Source organism: Acanthochromis polyacanthus, chromosome 21 (assembly GCF_021347895.1).
Source record: "Acanthochromis polyacanthus isolate Apoly-LR-REF ecotype Palm Island chromosome 21, KAUST_Apoly_ChrSc, whole genome shotgun sequence".
Lineage (NCBI taxonomy): Eukaryota > Metazoa > Chordata > Actinopteri > Pomacentridae > Acanthochromis > Acanthochromis polyacanthus.
In genome coordinates, this window is record NC_067133.1 from 27125444 (window position 1) to 27139268 (window position 13825).

Here is a 13825-nt window from a genome sequence, read left to right on the forward strand (position 1 = left end):
ATCAAAATGGGACAAAAAAAGAGCGTAATGAGGCATAAAATGGCCAAAATAAAATCAAAATGACCAGAATGGGACCAAGAATCATCAAAAGAAGGTATAAATAACTAAAGTGGGGCAAAAAATTATGAAAATGGGATAGAAATCGCCAAAATAAACAACGCAATTACCAAAGTAGAACAGAAAAAGTAAATCAAGAGCTGTCAAATGACTAAAATAAGCCACAATATGATTAGCTGGAGCCACTGGAGTTATCCCTAGTTTTGCAAGCATTTGTTCAAAAACCGAAACAGTGAACAAATTCATTGTTTGATCTGACGATGAAGTTATTCACCTTGAAAGGAACATGAATGTTTGTAGCAAATGTTACCCCAATACATTCAATATCTTGTGCATGTTTTGAAGCTTCACTTCCTACATGTAACATACCATAATGTGAATTTTGTTGAGCAATGTGCTTATGATTCCTCATAGATTCCATACATTATTTTAAGAAATATCAGATGTAAGATTAGTGAAGAGCCTTCTCTAATTCAGCTCATCTGTGGCAGGACTGAAAATGAGACTTGACTTCATTCAGAATTCATTTTCCTTTGTACTGTCTCTGTTTACTTTGCAAGGCAGTGGTTCTTTCTGTCTCTTTATCTTTCTGAGTAATTCCGCCTGCAATTGTTTAACATTTTCCTTGGTAGCCTTACGAATATTTGTAATCTTCCAAAGAAAAGAGTGACTGCATTTTTTTGTGAGCAAGTCACCTTTTACAGCCAAATATGAGTGAAAATCAGCCAACTTGTATCTGGAAACAAGACAGATTCCGAGCAGGTTGGAGTTTCCATTCCTCTCTGCCTGCCAATTTCATTCTCAAATGAGAAACAAACTCGTCGTTGTGATATGTTTCTGTGATTTCTGTGATACAGCCTCTTCAGAGGGCTGTGCAGTAGAAAATGAAGGAATGCCTGTGATTGGAGCCACAGCTGCTTTCTGGGTTTTAAATGAAAACCTCTCATCAGTTTTTCTTGATCATTTTTCAGGTCTTTGTTCATGCAAGTAAAACGAAACACTTGTGTCATCTGACTGACCAACAGAAGTGGAAAAAACAGTAACAATATTTACTAATTGTAAACAAGACCTAGATATTCAGTATGTTCAAAAAATAAGTAAAGTAATAGCACTGACAGAAAACCTTCACTCCTAGTCTAGATTCAACACTATAAAAAAAAAAGAAGAGGAAAGACGCCTGGCTTGTGTTGAGAGAAATGACTCAACCTGAACTGGTTACATGGAAGTAGTTGGTGAGCGGAGCAGACGAATGTGTTGTAACGTGGCGCTATAAAACGGCTTTGTTTACATTCACCAGTTGTACGCCACCTTGGATTGTGCTACATTCACTAACTTTTTGCCCTTCATTTTGGCTCCCAAGCATTAGTCAAACTCTTCTGATGGCAGTGCTTCGAAGAAAAGGAAAGTCATCTCCATGGAAGTGAAATTAGATTGGTATTCATGACTTTTCTGAAGAACTGATTGATATTGATATTGTACATTTTTGCTGGAGTTCCAGCGAAAATTATCTTATCGATCCGTACTAACGGAACTCCAATGTAAGTTGAGGACCCCCTGTACCAGAGTTTTATGTCTAGTTTGTATAGCAACTGGTACGATTTAAATAACCTACCAATGATTTATTTGCCAGAGCTGAAACCTAGGTAGCATCCAAGAAAAGTTTAGGACGCTTCAGATTATATGAACTCAGTTCAGATGAATGATTGTAGTCTAAAAAGAAAGCATAAACAAGGTATACCCCATGAGGTTCAAACATATGAAGAGTGGTATCATTTTTGTCATCATATTCACTACCGGTAAGGAGATTCCCCAAGAACTGAATTGTTGTTTCAAACCCTCTGAACCATGAAATCCACAGCAGGTTATCTTTTTTTAAAAATTGCCTAAATTACACGATTTATCAAAGTCAGGAACTCTAAAACGGCCAATAATGTTTATATATTCCAACTGTGCCACGGTTCTTAAATTGATAATGTGCCGGTCTGTCCAGAAAATTACCCAGTTCTATGCTCAATATAATGATATGTCATTATTCAAAATAATTTAATGCAAAAACCAAATTGTTAATACAGTGTAAATATAAACTGATTTTGTTTTTAAAAAAACAAGTAGACAAACAAAAAAACGTATGAGTTTAGACTGAACTAAACTGAACTGCAGGCCGTGTTTACACAACAGATAGGATAAAAGCAGGGAAGTTAAAATTGTGAAGTCATGCATCTATGCTATGTAGAGTCGCAGTTTATAATTTTTTACAGTGTTTTTAACAGCTGTTGACACTTATACATGTTCTTTACATGTTTTTTCCATTCTTGTAAAATAATTAAGCTTTCAGTTTTTTCAATTTTTATGATTTATGGCATTTTAGCTTTGTTATATTGCACAGAAGACCATGCTTGAGTTCTCTCCCATTCTAGCCATGTTTCCATAAAAGTGCAGGATTTCATAATGCTGTGAAAAATGAGCCCAAAGTGAGGAAAAAAAATGTGACAGGAGCAAAACAACTCCCAGAAACTGTTCAGGCTTTCAGAGGCTTAAAAATAACTGTGGCATTATAACAACTAGCTACAGATTTGTAGGTCAAAGTTGAAAGAATTTGAGGTTATGACCAAACAAATAAAAAATTAACTTTGTAATCAGAAGTGAGCATGATGTTCTACGGAAACAACCAAACATTTTTACTGTTGTGACTGGCCTCTGAATGTGGACCGCTGAGCCAAAAGGACATTGGTCTTTTAGCTGATTTTTTCTTTCCTTCTTTTCCTTTCACCTACCCCCACACCCACACAGAGACATGTGCTCCACTCACTGACTGAACAATACAAGGGTGCCAGACCTGTCTTTGCCACTTTTACGGCAAAGACGTTAGCACGTTGTCGGCTGTCACCTCTCACTATACAGTAAAGTATGTACACCAGAGATGAATGACAATGGGACCGGCCAATCATTGTTCGCTGTGACAACCGATCTGCATGAGTTCCTGCAGTAATAAAGGAGCATGGCCAGCACTGGATCAGTGATATGAATATAAATGAAGGTGAATTTAAATAAAGGGGTACATTTGAATGTGTTATACTGTCACCCAGCACACTTATCAGGACTATCTGCATATTTAAGGCTTGGTGATGGATTATAAGGGCTCAAATGGAAAGATCTCATGGAAATAACATAATCTGTATATATTGCAGAAAAATACGTATGTGTCTGTATGTTGTATGCATGCAAAACTAAGTCTGCAAGGGTAAATGAAAGTCATCTAGGTGTAAAAATTCACAAGCAAAACCGTTGATGGATTAGATTGGTGTGTGTGTGTGAAGCATTGAGAGCTGAAGGGTGGTTGAAGGCTCAAGTAATGGCTTGAAGACCAGGTGTAATGTTAGCCACAACAAATCAATTTCAAAGCTGTGACCCTGGCACACAATGAGACAGAGTAGACAGGTAAAAGACAGGGGGCTTTACATAGGAAGCAAAAATCGCATCTGGTATGTATATTCTTCTATGTAATTAGACTTCACATTAGCATTTATGTTATACCGTATAGTTTGTAGTACTTTTAGGGATATTTCCATGGTGTTATCAGAAAAAGCAGACAATAGAGATATGATGGGCTAGTGTTTAGGTCATGTCTGACTTTAAATAAATTGGAAAGAAAGAAGAAAGAAGAAACTTTCATTGTAATATTTCAGATATTTCAGGGTTGTTTCATTCAGTTTGTTGCTACTGTAATTTCAACTTCTGCTGCATAGTGTTGCCAATATGGTTACCCTATAAGCTTGATAAAGGCATGAAATACATCTAATACTAGCTAACAAACCAGCAAAAAATGTGCAGATTTTCAAATTCTGGGATAAAATTATAACTACTGTAAAGAGCATTTGAAAAAGGTTGGGCCCATTTAATATGCAATTGGCCAGCTGGTCGCACAGTTTTTGATTGATTATTTTTGCCTTTAGGTTTTTCTAAAATGAAAATAAAGTACTGAGAAATGCCATGTATACCTTCCCATCTCCCAAAAGTGATCAAATGTCATATTTTCTCTGACAAACACACCAATAATCCAGGTCAGTTACCATTATATAAGACAAGAAGCATCAAATTATCACGTTTAATAAGCCGAGTAGTATTGAAGTCACTGAGCCACATTTACACACACATGCAAACACATAGGTTTTTAGAAAGCAGCAGTCAGAATAAAGACACTAGCACAAATGTAGTTCTGATTGGTGCAGTGGCGTCTAGTTAAGGGTGTCAGTCCACAGGAGAAATAATGCACTGCATGCACATGCAGCGTGCACTCAAACACACACTGCAGCACTGTGAACACTGCAGCTTAGCAGCGTGTGTGTCTGTACTCAGGACAAGCCTATTACTACTTGACATGCAAATCTCTTTTCTGACCTTCTTCTGTCTGTCAGTCTGTCTCTCTCTCTCCCTCGTACTCTCACCCCCTCCACATAATCGCTCTCTCTCCTCACTAACTTTCTGCTCCCTGCCTGCTCACTTTCTCTTTTTCCTCCCATACATTCACATTTCAGTCCAATTTTCTTTGCCCCATTATTTCTCTGCAGAACAATGGCCTTCCCATTTTTAGCCACTCTCTACCTCCTGCAGCTGCATCTGATCATTGTGACCGGTGCGAGGGTATGTGTGAAATGCTAACTGTGGTTGGGAAAAATCAACAAAATGGGCAGAATGAGTGACAACTAGACAAAGAACAAAAAAAGCCACTCAAATGTAGCGTGTATGAATTTGCTTTTTGAGTTGTGAGGTTGTATACACATGTGTGCGATTGCATAACTTTATCTTTGCAAGTGCTGTGTCATTGTAGGTCGACACGTGGACCTGCATGCATCTGTTTGCCTGAGTAACCTGAGTCTATTTCCTGCGTTTGAACTCGTGTGTGTATGTAAATGATTAAACTTTGGCCTGCTATGTATACGCTGCTCTGACTGTCAAGGTGGCTGCCTTGTCACAAACTATTACCAAACACTTTGGCTCCACTGCCCTGCAAAATTGTAGATTTATCATTCACTGAGCCAAAAAGTAGTTTTCTGACCTAGCAAACACACATAGACGTACCACTTACTAAAGCATTTTGGTTAGTGTGCCACCCTGCGTTTTTACAAAAAAAAATAGAAGCTTAAAATGTTATTTTTGTACTCTTTATGCTATCTGAAATTTTGCTCATGTTAAGAGTAGCAAAGCTGTTTTTCTCGTAAGTCCCTCTCGACTCTTTTTGTCTTGTTTTGTTACTCTTCTACGGAACACAGTGGAGTTATGTGACGATACGCCTAATTTGTCCATCTGTTTCTGACCCTCTGTCCATCTGTCTGTTAGCAACGTTACTCATAAACAGACTAACGGATTTGGATGAAATTTTCTGGGAAGGTCAGAAATAACACAAGGATCAAGTGATGAGATTTTGGCAATGATGCGGCTTCTAGTCTGGATCCACGGATTTGTTAAAGAATTCTGTATCATAGATGGTGGCACGTTGTCGTTGTAGCTATGACAAGTGAACACTACATCAGGATTTTGATCCTACTACAAATTGACTGCTGTGGACTTATTGGGACTTATCCATTGGAAATGATACAAGGAACAATTGATTAAATTGTGGGGATTTTTCAGAGCCCTATCAATTCCCACTGCCCCCTACATAATTACATCACGTGATTTGGTATAACATACACATGCATAACACATGCCTGTACTCCGCACAAAGTCATTTTTTATTTAAGATTTCATCCGTAGGAAATGATATAACAACTGTGCAGCCTTGGCAGAGTGCTGCGCTTTGCTTGTTCAGGTTTTACCTATGGCTGCCTCTGTACTTTTCTGTTTTGTTACAATCATTCTGCTTAGTATCATGCTGGTTTGCTTTAGTGTATTCTGGTGGATGAGTGGACACTCATCAAACAAGCCAATCAAACTCCCAGTTCCCTTGTTTGATGAAGGACATTTTTCCCTACACAAAAAGTAATATGCAGTATAAGAAAAAACTTCCACGTTCACCTTCAGTCTGTTTCCAGTGGTAGCTTCCTTTCTCATCAACCAATGCCACACTTCAAAGTAAAACTATATTTACTGAAAGACATGATATACTGCCTGATAAGCCTGACATTTATTTGCATGCATGTGTCACAGTGCCCCAAACCTCTTGCTATCATATCAGTGCATCCTGTCTTCTCCCGTAATTTTATAGCTTCCTACAACATATACAGTTTATTTGTGGGATCGGCACAGGATACTGATGTCAAGAGTTACCTCAGTTTACTGAATTTGCCTACGGCACACTATCAAGCATGCACTGAATCTGTTGAGACCTGTTACCAGGCAAAAAAAAAAACTCCTCATTGCATAAGCTATAGAAATTCAGGAAATAATGATTTATGAAGGCCCTTGCAGAGACACAACAACTGTATAACTAATAGCTCATATGCCGAGTGTTATTTTACATTTGAATGCCATTTGGTGTATCTGAATTTCCAGGTTGTCACACATAAACCATCAGTTGTAGGAATCTACTGGGTAACCCAGGTTTGGGTAGTATTTGGCATTAGGAGTGGGAGCTCACCCACTTATTTGTATATTGTGGAATCTTATCTGGCTGTCTTTGATACCTGGTCAAATAAAATCATTACTTGGCAGTAGACGAACTCCGCCTCTGTCTCCCCCACAGTCGAATACACACAGATAAGGGAAGCGATTTGAGCACAAGGTTGGGGGTTGTTTTTGTCGCTGGTGGGTCAATGGTCGCCGCTTCGCACACATGTTTTGCTGGTCTCTCCTGTAAGCAGCAACAGCCTTTGTCTCATTGGTGAAACGTTGGCAGATTCCACACTGTATTTGTTTCTCTGTTGTTTAAGCATCTCTCTCCTCTCTTTTCTCTCTCTCCATCTCTCTCTCTTTTTAAAAAAAAATTGTTTCATGGTTGTTTTCTTACATAACTGCCAAAGCCATGCATGGATGGCTAAGTGAAGCCTGTGATGATAGCAGGGAGATACTGAAATTCTCTGCATTCTTTATTTGTACGTGTGTGATAAATATTTTCCCCCAGCATAGTATAGACCGGGTTGGAACTGCCACTGAAAGAAAAATAACCATTTCTTAAAAATTCATGGTAGTTTGACAAACTGTATGTCATTGTGTTGTTCAACACTATCTAAAAGGTAAACAAAAGTTTACGTATTAAAGTGCAAAAATCTAAGGTTACACTGGAAACTGCAACCTGATGAAAATATATTAAAAAGAGACCTTGTGCAATTACTCTCTGACTTTGGTCGTACCTCTAAATTTTATAAAAAAAATATTACTGAATTCCCAGTACAGCTCAAATTCGTGTCTGTGTTAAGTTTGTCAGATGAATTGCAGTTATAAAATCTGTACTCTGGTGGAGCGACTGCTGGTTAACATGTAGTTTTCATGAACTGCATCATGATTTCATACTCAATACTCAGTCTGACAGCAGAAACAGGAACATATGTAAATAAGAAGAAGCTTTGTAGGGAATTCCGCTGTATTAAAACACAATATATGTGAGCACAGAGAGCAAGAGAGAAGCAAACAATACATAGTGCCTCCGTACTCAATAGTGCCAGTGTGTTTTTCTTTAGGTGCTTGTGCATTGTGTTGTGCTGGTACGTCATCAACATGCTGCGCAGTTTACAAACCACCTTTTTGTTCTGTGATAATTTCAAGAACTCTCATACTTTTGAAGCCTCATGTCAATGGGAACTTTTAGAATCAACCAAACTGGACTGTGCTGTGGTGCCGACTGCAACTGACGAATGACTGGAGCCAAAAACAACAGACATCATTACTGAAGAAAAGCATATTGGATGAAGACTGACTAATCATATGTATACATACATACATACATACATACATACATACATATATATATATATATATATATATATATATATATATATATATATAATGACCTTGCGCTGAGCAGAGGCGTGTGTTATGCATGTGCTTCTTATGTACGGATACCGAATCACGTGACCTAAATACATAGTGGGCAGCAGGAATTCCCGCAATTTATTCAATTGTTCTTTGTATCATTTCCGATAGACAAATCCTGATGGGTCCGCAACAGTCGATTTGTAGTAGAATCGCAATCATATGATCGTCAGCAGGCAGCTGATGTAGTGTTCACTTGTTGTCATAGTTACAGTGACACTGTGCCGCTATCTCACAATGATCCAGAACTCCATGGATCCAGACTAGTAGCCTCATCATTGCCAAAATCTCATCACTTGGTCCTTGTATCAATTCTGACCTTCCCAGAAAATTTCATCCAAATCTGTTAGTCTGTTTTTGAGTAATGTTGCTAACGGACAGGCAGACAAACAGTCGTTACATAACTCTGCCATTCCTTGGCGTACTACTAATATAATGTAGTTAACTTAAAGAAATAAAATATTCCAGTAACCAAATAATGTTGATGCTGGTGCATTTTGAATATCAACTAATCATGTCAGTATAACTACATACATGCTTTTATTCAGAAGAAGTGGTTTCAGCAGTTTCCCTTGGAATTTTGTTCCTGGTATTTGTCTGCTCTCAAACAGCATTTATACTTTTATGATTGGAAGTAAAACATGAGCATTTAACCCAATACCCAACATATTTATATTCTTTCAGGTCACAGAATCAATAAATGAACAGTTTTCCATGCAGTCTCCCCTGGAATATTTTTCCTGATGTTTGGAGACTTTGAAACAGCAGTTACACCTTCACATTTGGAAATAACATATTCCAGTCACCTAATAATGTTGATGTTGGTGCATTTTGAGCAGTGTAACTACATATATATACAGTACATACTCTTAGGCAAAAGAGACTGTTTCAGCAGTTTCCCCTGGAATTTTACTCCTGGTATTTGAAGACTTTGACAATCCTACAAATTAATTTAGCAGACGCTTTTATCCAAAGCGACATACATCTGAGAGTAGATACAACACAAGCAAGGATCTACTCAGGAGAGAGCAACCTGGTTAACAGTCATAAAACAAGGACAGTGGTGCCTATCAGGAGTGCGGAAGTAATTTGATTTTTTTTTTTTTTTGCAGTTTGTCAAGTGCAAAGTCTTTTCTTAAAGAAGGAGAAGGACTCTGCAAACAGACTTTGAAACAACAGTTATACCTTCATGTTTGGAAATAAAATGTAGTTAACTAATGTTGATGGTGGCTCGATGGTGGTTGATTTGGGAGCTCCACGTCTCAGATTTGTCTGTTTTCTAGAATCAAGAATACTTACACTTCAAATAAAAAGTAGTAAATCTTCCATTTGATATGCTTACCTCCGCTGCATGTAGTTTCAAACTTTAAAATGCCATAGATCATTTATTTTGAAGGTGCTGATCCTAACCAGGGGTGACATGCTTGACTTTGCATACTTTTACTCTCATTTTCTTTCGATACCATTTAGTTTTTGCCTGTGTTTGGTCTTCGCAGTCAGAGGAAGTGGTAATGCGCTTCCTGCTCCGTCTCCCCCCTCTTGAAACACACACACACACACACGTACATACTGGCTGAAGTGAATGCAGAGAGAGAGGAGGGGAAAGCAGAGCACAAGCGAAAGAACGTTAGCCAGCAGCGAGTGAAGAAAATGGCGATCACGCAGAATGAATGCCTCCCCTCGTAGATGCTGCAAACGCGTTGAATTTCTTTAGCCTTACAGTCGGCTTTCCTTTCCACTCTGTTGCACTTTATACTTCAATGAGGTGAGTTTGGTTTTATGCTGTTTTTTCGATCGGAGGACCGTTTCTTCTGGTCGAGCCAGTGTATGTAGCGTACTGGAAGAGGGAGACCGGGGGCTGGTGGAGATAAGTTCAGCAGCCGCTGTTGTTTAGTTAGCCTCGACTGAGCTACGATAGCTAGCTACCCTCCTGTTCAGCTCTTCGGCTCGATTGCACGGCAGTTTACATGCGCTTATACTAACTGACCTTGTGTTTGTCTGCAAATAAATTGACATTTGTAAGCCTCTTGGAGAGAAACATTTGTATTTGTAGTCTGCTTAACCTTGTACTAACTAGTTGGAGCACTGGTCAACCCCAGCTAGCCAGCTGTGCGTACCTTTCTTCCAAAAGAGGGTATTCTGTGTTCATTAAAACATTACTGCTTCCATTAGTTTGATTAATTGAGTGTTTTGCATTGGATTTAATGCAAAAAATCAATTTTTAGAAATAGCTTCACCACAATTTCAAAGGAGACCGGGTAAGCCGCTTCGTAGTGTTAGCTATTAACTAGCATTAGCAGCCATGCTAATTTGACGACGCAGGTCGCTCGGCGGTAGCAGCTACTGATTTTTTCGACTTTTAATAACTTGCATTAAGGATGCGACTGTCGAAATGTCAGTAAACATCAAACATTTGGAGGTGAAGTGGAATGTGAACATGAATTCAGTGGTGAAATTGGTCAAAGCTGCAGAGTTGTATTTCGGTCAGAGCGTTTAACCCCCTCTGTTGGCAGAAAACAGAGCAGCTGGTTAGCTCAACATTAGAGCTTCGCTCTTCTGGTTTTGCAGTCGTTTTCAGCTTTGCTTTTTGCACTGAGCCGACAGTACTGCAAAAACGATGAAACTGTGTTGTAATTTATTTGCATCGATTGTAATTTGATGCCACGTTAAGGCCATTGTTTTTTGGCTGCACTGGAAAAACACCAGGCTCGAGAGAAGCCATGTTGGTTAAGCTCTAAGTCAGGCAACAGCTGAGATAATGGCCGATCGGGACCCAAGCTGTAACTTTGACCTACACACTCTCACTGTGTCTTTATCTGTCTTTTTAACACACACACATTTTCCATTCACCTTCCAAGGCATGAGCTTTAGGGGACATTGATCATGCTTTGTCCAGTTATGCAGTTCGACCTGTATTTCCACATTGACTAGTTGGAATACTTCACGTACATCAATTAGTAAAGAGCCTGAGTCTGTCTGTGTTGTGCTGGGTGAGATGTCTTTTAGCCTATTTACCACCAGTAAACATTTCAATTGAGTTGTTTAGCATTACAGTTTCAGCATATGGGATGAAATTGGTGCTTAAGTGGTCATTAATGTGTTATTACAAAATGGGGGAAAAAATTGGGGGTTTTCACTGATGTTTCAATTAACACACACAGCTAACAGTTTAATCTGCATGTAAATAAAAATAAATATTTAAAGAGCAAATTTTTAACTTTCCAGAATTCATGAAAAGCTTTACATGCTTTCATATATCAAAATAATTGTGCTGTTCTTTTGTATTTATTGACGGATGGTTAAATATATGTGGATGGATCATTTGATATATGCAGATCGGGTTACATTTACATGTGGAGTTTGGAGAGTGTTCACTGAGCATGCCGCCACACTTTTGGAAAATGTGCACAATTTTAAAGTGGGGGAAAAAGCTGTTGTGAAATGGACAGAAGATCCTACCGCCCTTTGATTAAACAATTGTCTATTGTAGTCTCTATACAGTATCCTATAAATTTTGAATGTATGATTTAGCTGGCCAAGGTGGAAAATGGATTGTGGCAGACAAAAGAATGCCATATCTGGACGTCCCAGTGGAACATCCTCTGAATTTGTAAGCTAAATGACATATATACACTTTGTAATGTGAATATAGGTGCAAGATCAATATTTCTGGTAACAACAGATATCTTGAGGAAGGTATGATACTTTGTTGCAATTGTAAAATTGTTTTATATGGTATTTGAGTGTGGACTGATACACCTGCTTATGAGTGTGCAAGTTAAGCTCAAATCGATATACGCATTTGTAAAACTTATTTTTCATTTGTAAATTGTGTAATACACGTTTTAATCCATTTTGACACTAATTTATTTCCATCCTCTGACATGGTTTCTAAACCAGTAAATTGTAGTACGCCACTATACAGAGTACATGTTCCTATTTGTGATCAAAGTTTGTTTTATGGCAGCATGATTTTAGATGTCACAGAGATTCTAATCCCTCCTTTCTTTTTCAGAGATTCGGAATTGGAAGCTGTTGCCACCAAAGAAACTGAAGCATCTTAACAGGTCAGTAAACCACAACAAACAAACACATACACTCAGCTGGGCATTAGGTGCATCTAAGTATAATAAAAGTATGTACAGCAGGTCTGCTAATAATCTTACGTTTGTGGAGGTTATACTCAATTTCACAAATATGCACTACCGTTCAAACGTTTGGCTTCACTTAGAAATATCCTTAATTTGTTTTATGAAAAGCATTTTTTTAATGAAGATCACATTAAATTAATGAGAAACCCAGTCTAGACATTGTTAATGTGTTAAATGACTATTCGAGCTGGAAACAGCTGATTTTTAATGGAATATCTCCATAGGGGTACAGAGGAACATTTCCAGCAACCATCACTCCTGTGTTCTAATGCTAGATTGTGTTAGCTAATGGTGATGAAAGGCTAATTGATGATTAGAAAATCCTTGTGCAATTATGTTAGTACATGAATAAAAGGAGTTTTTAGGGAGAACATGAAAATGCCTCGGTGACCCTTAAACTTTTGAGCTATAGTGTATACATTTGTGTTAATGTTTAGAAACTGAGTTGCTTGAATTTTGTTGCCTGTGGTTTGTCGTGCTCTTGAATCACATTGTGTTGTACTGGTAAATGTTTATACTTTCACTAACAAAGGTAGGGTAAGTAACAGGAATTTTTTTTTAAATGACTACAGTTCAACAACATGCATTAATTACAGCTCAGTGCCTAATAGACTAAATTGTACTGAAGTAAGAGTACCAGTTTGCATCATCTTTCTGGTCACTTCTCTTTAGATGATAGCAGGACCTGCGTCTGTGTTGTGGGCTACTAAATGGGGGTGTGTATGTGTGTGGGTCAGGGGGACACGGGACGGGCAGCTCCTGCTTATGCAAGCACATGCAGTTCCGTTTGAATTGAATTGGAAGGTCTGGGTTGGTCTAGGCCGCATTGTGCTGAGTAAGCTTTGCTGTTTTAAAATCACTAAATGAGAAGCCAGAGTCCCAATGTTTTGTGTGTGGAGAGGTGTTTGTGCAGCTCATTGTGTTCATACAGATGCTCTACATGCAAGCACACAATAGTGCTATGGACTACCAGTAGTTCATCAACTCACTTTAATCTATTTTCTGTTTTTAGAGTCTAAATCTCTTGTTTTTGTGTTCGCTCTTTTTGCTTTGGTGCCATAACTGAGGGGACCTTCTTCAGATTGAAACATAAGATGTGAAACATGTTCGCTCATCTTTAATGCTGGTTCAGTACTCTCTTCTGTTATCCGCTCTCTTCAGTGTAGTTGTTGTGATTCATGGTGTTCATAGCTCTCTAAGATATCCTCCTATGCTGGTTTGTTTGGGGTTGGTTGCTAAAACTAGTTGATGGTGTTTCACATTTTCCTAGCACCAGGCCATAGTTTCCAGCTGTGTGTATGTGGGAGTGACTGCTGCCGAAGTAATGTAAGAGGAAACACTATTAATACCCTTAGATGTAAAATAATTTGAATAGTTTTTTTCTACAGAAATCAAAGTTCTGTAATGAGTATATTTACAAATGGTGCCATTTTTTTTATGTACCAGCAGTTTTGCATGTGATTGTTTTAGTTTCAGCTCCTAGTTTTATCAAAGAAGCCATGTCCCAAAGTTTATAGATAGCATTTGATCGGTATTTCAATAAAAGGCAAACAGCAGTATTATAAATTTGATTTCTTTTGGAGGCTCCAGTGGGAATTACATCCTTATAGCACGCGTACTCTGAAGCCGTTTTAGTTATGCATGAGTAA

General features: G+C 38.3%; 2 protein-coding genes across 4 annotated transcripts in view; one reads left to right on the plus strand and one right to left on the minus strand.

Moving 5' to 3' along the window:
• The window catches only part of ndufab1b (NADH:ubiquinone oxidoreductase subunit AB1b), a 144076-nt gene that overhangs the window by 84513 nt on the left and 45738 nt on the right, over nucleotides 1-13825 (minus strand). The gene's annotated exons all lie outside the window — the stretch shown is intronic.
• The window catches only part of LOC110961068 (trinucleotide repeat containing adaptor 6A), a 71927-nt gene that overhangs the window by 19741 nt on the left and 38361 nt on the right, over nucleotides 1-13825 (plus strand). The window contains exons 1-2 of one of the 3 annotated variants that reach the window (XM_022208532.2): nucleotides 9551-9790; nucleotides 12041-12092. The gene's annotated coding sequence lies outside the window, so the exon portion shown is untranslated. Of the gene's footprint in view, nucleotides 1-9550; nucleotides 9791-12040; nucleotides 12093-13825 lie in introns of those variants that run through there. The other 2 variants (XM_022208533.2, XM_051941462.1) reach the window with 2 other exon arrangements.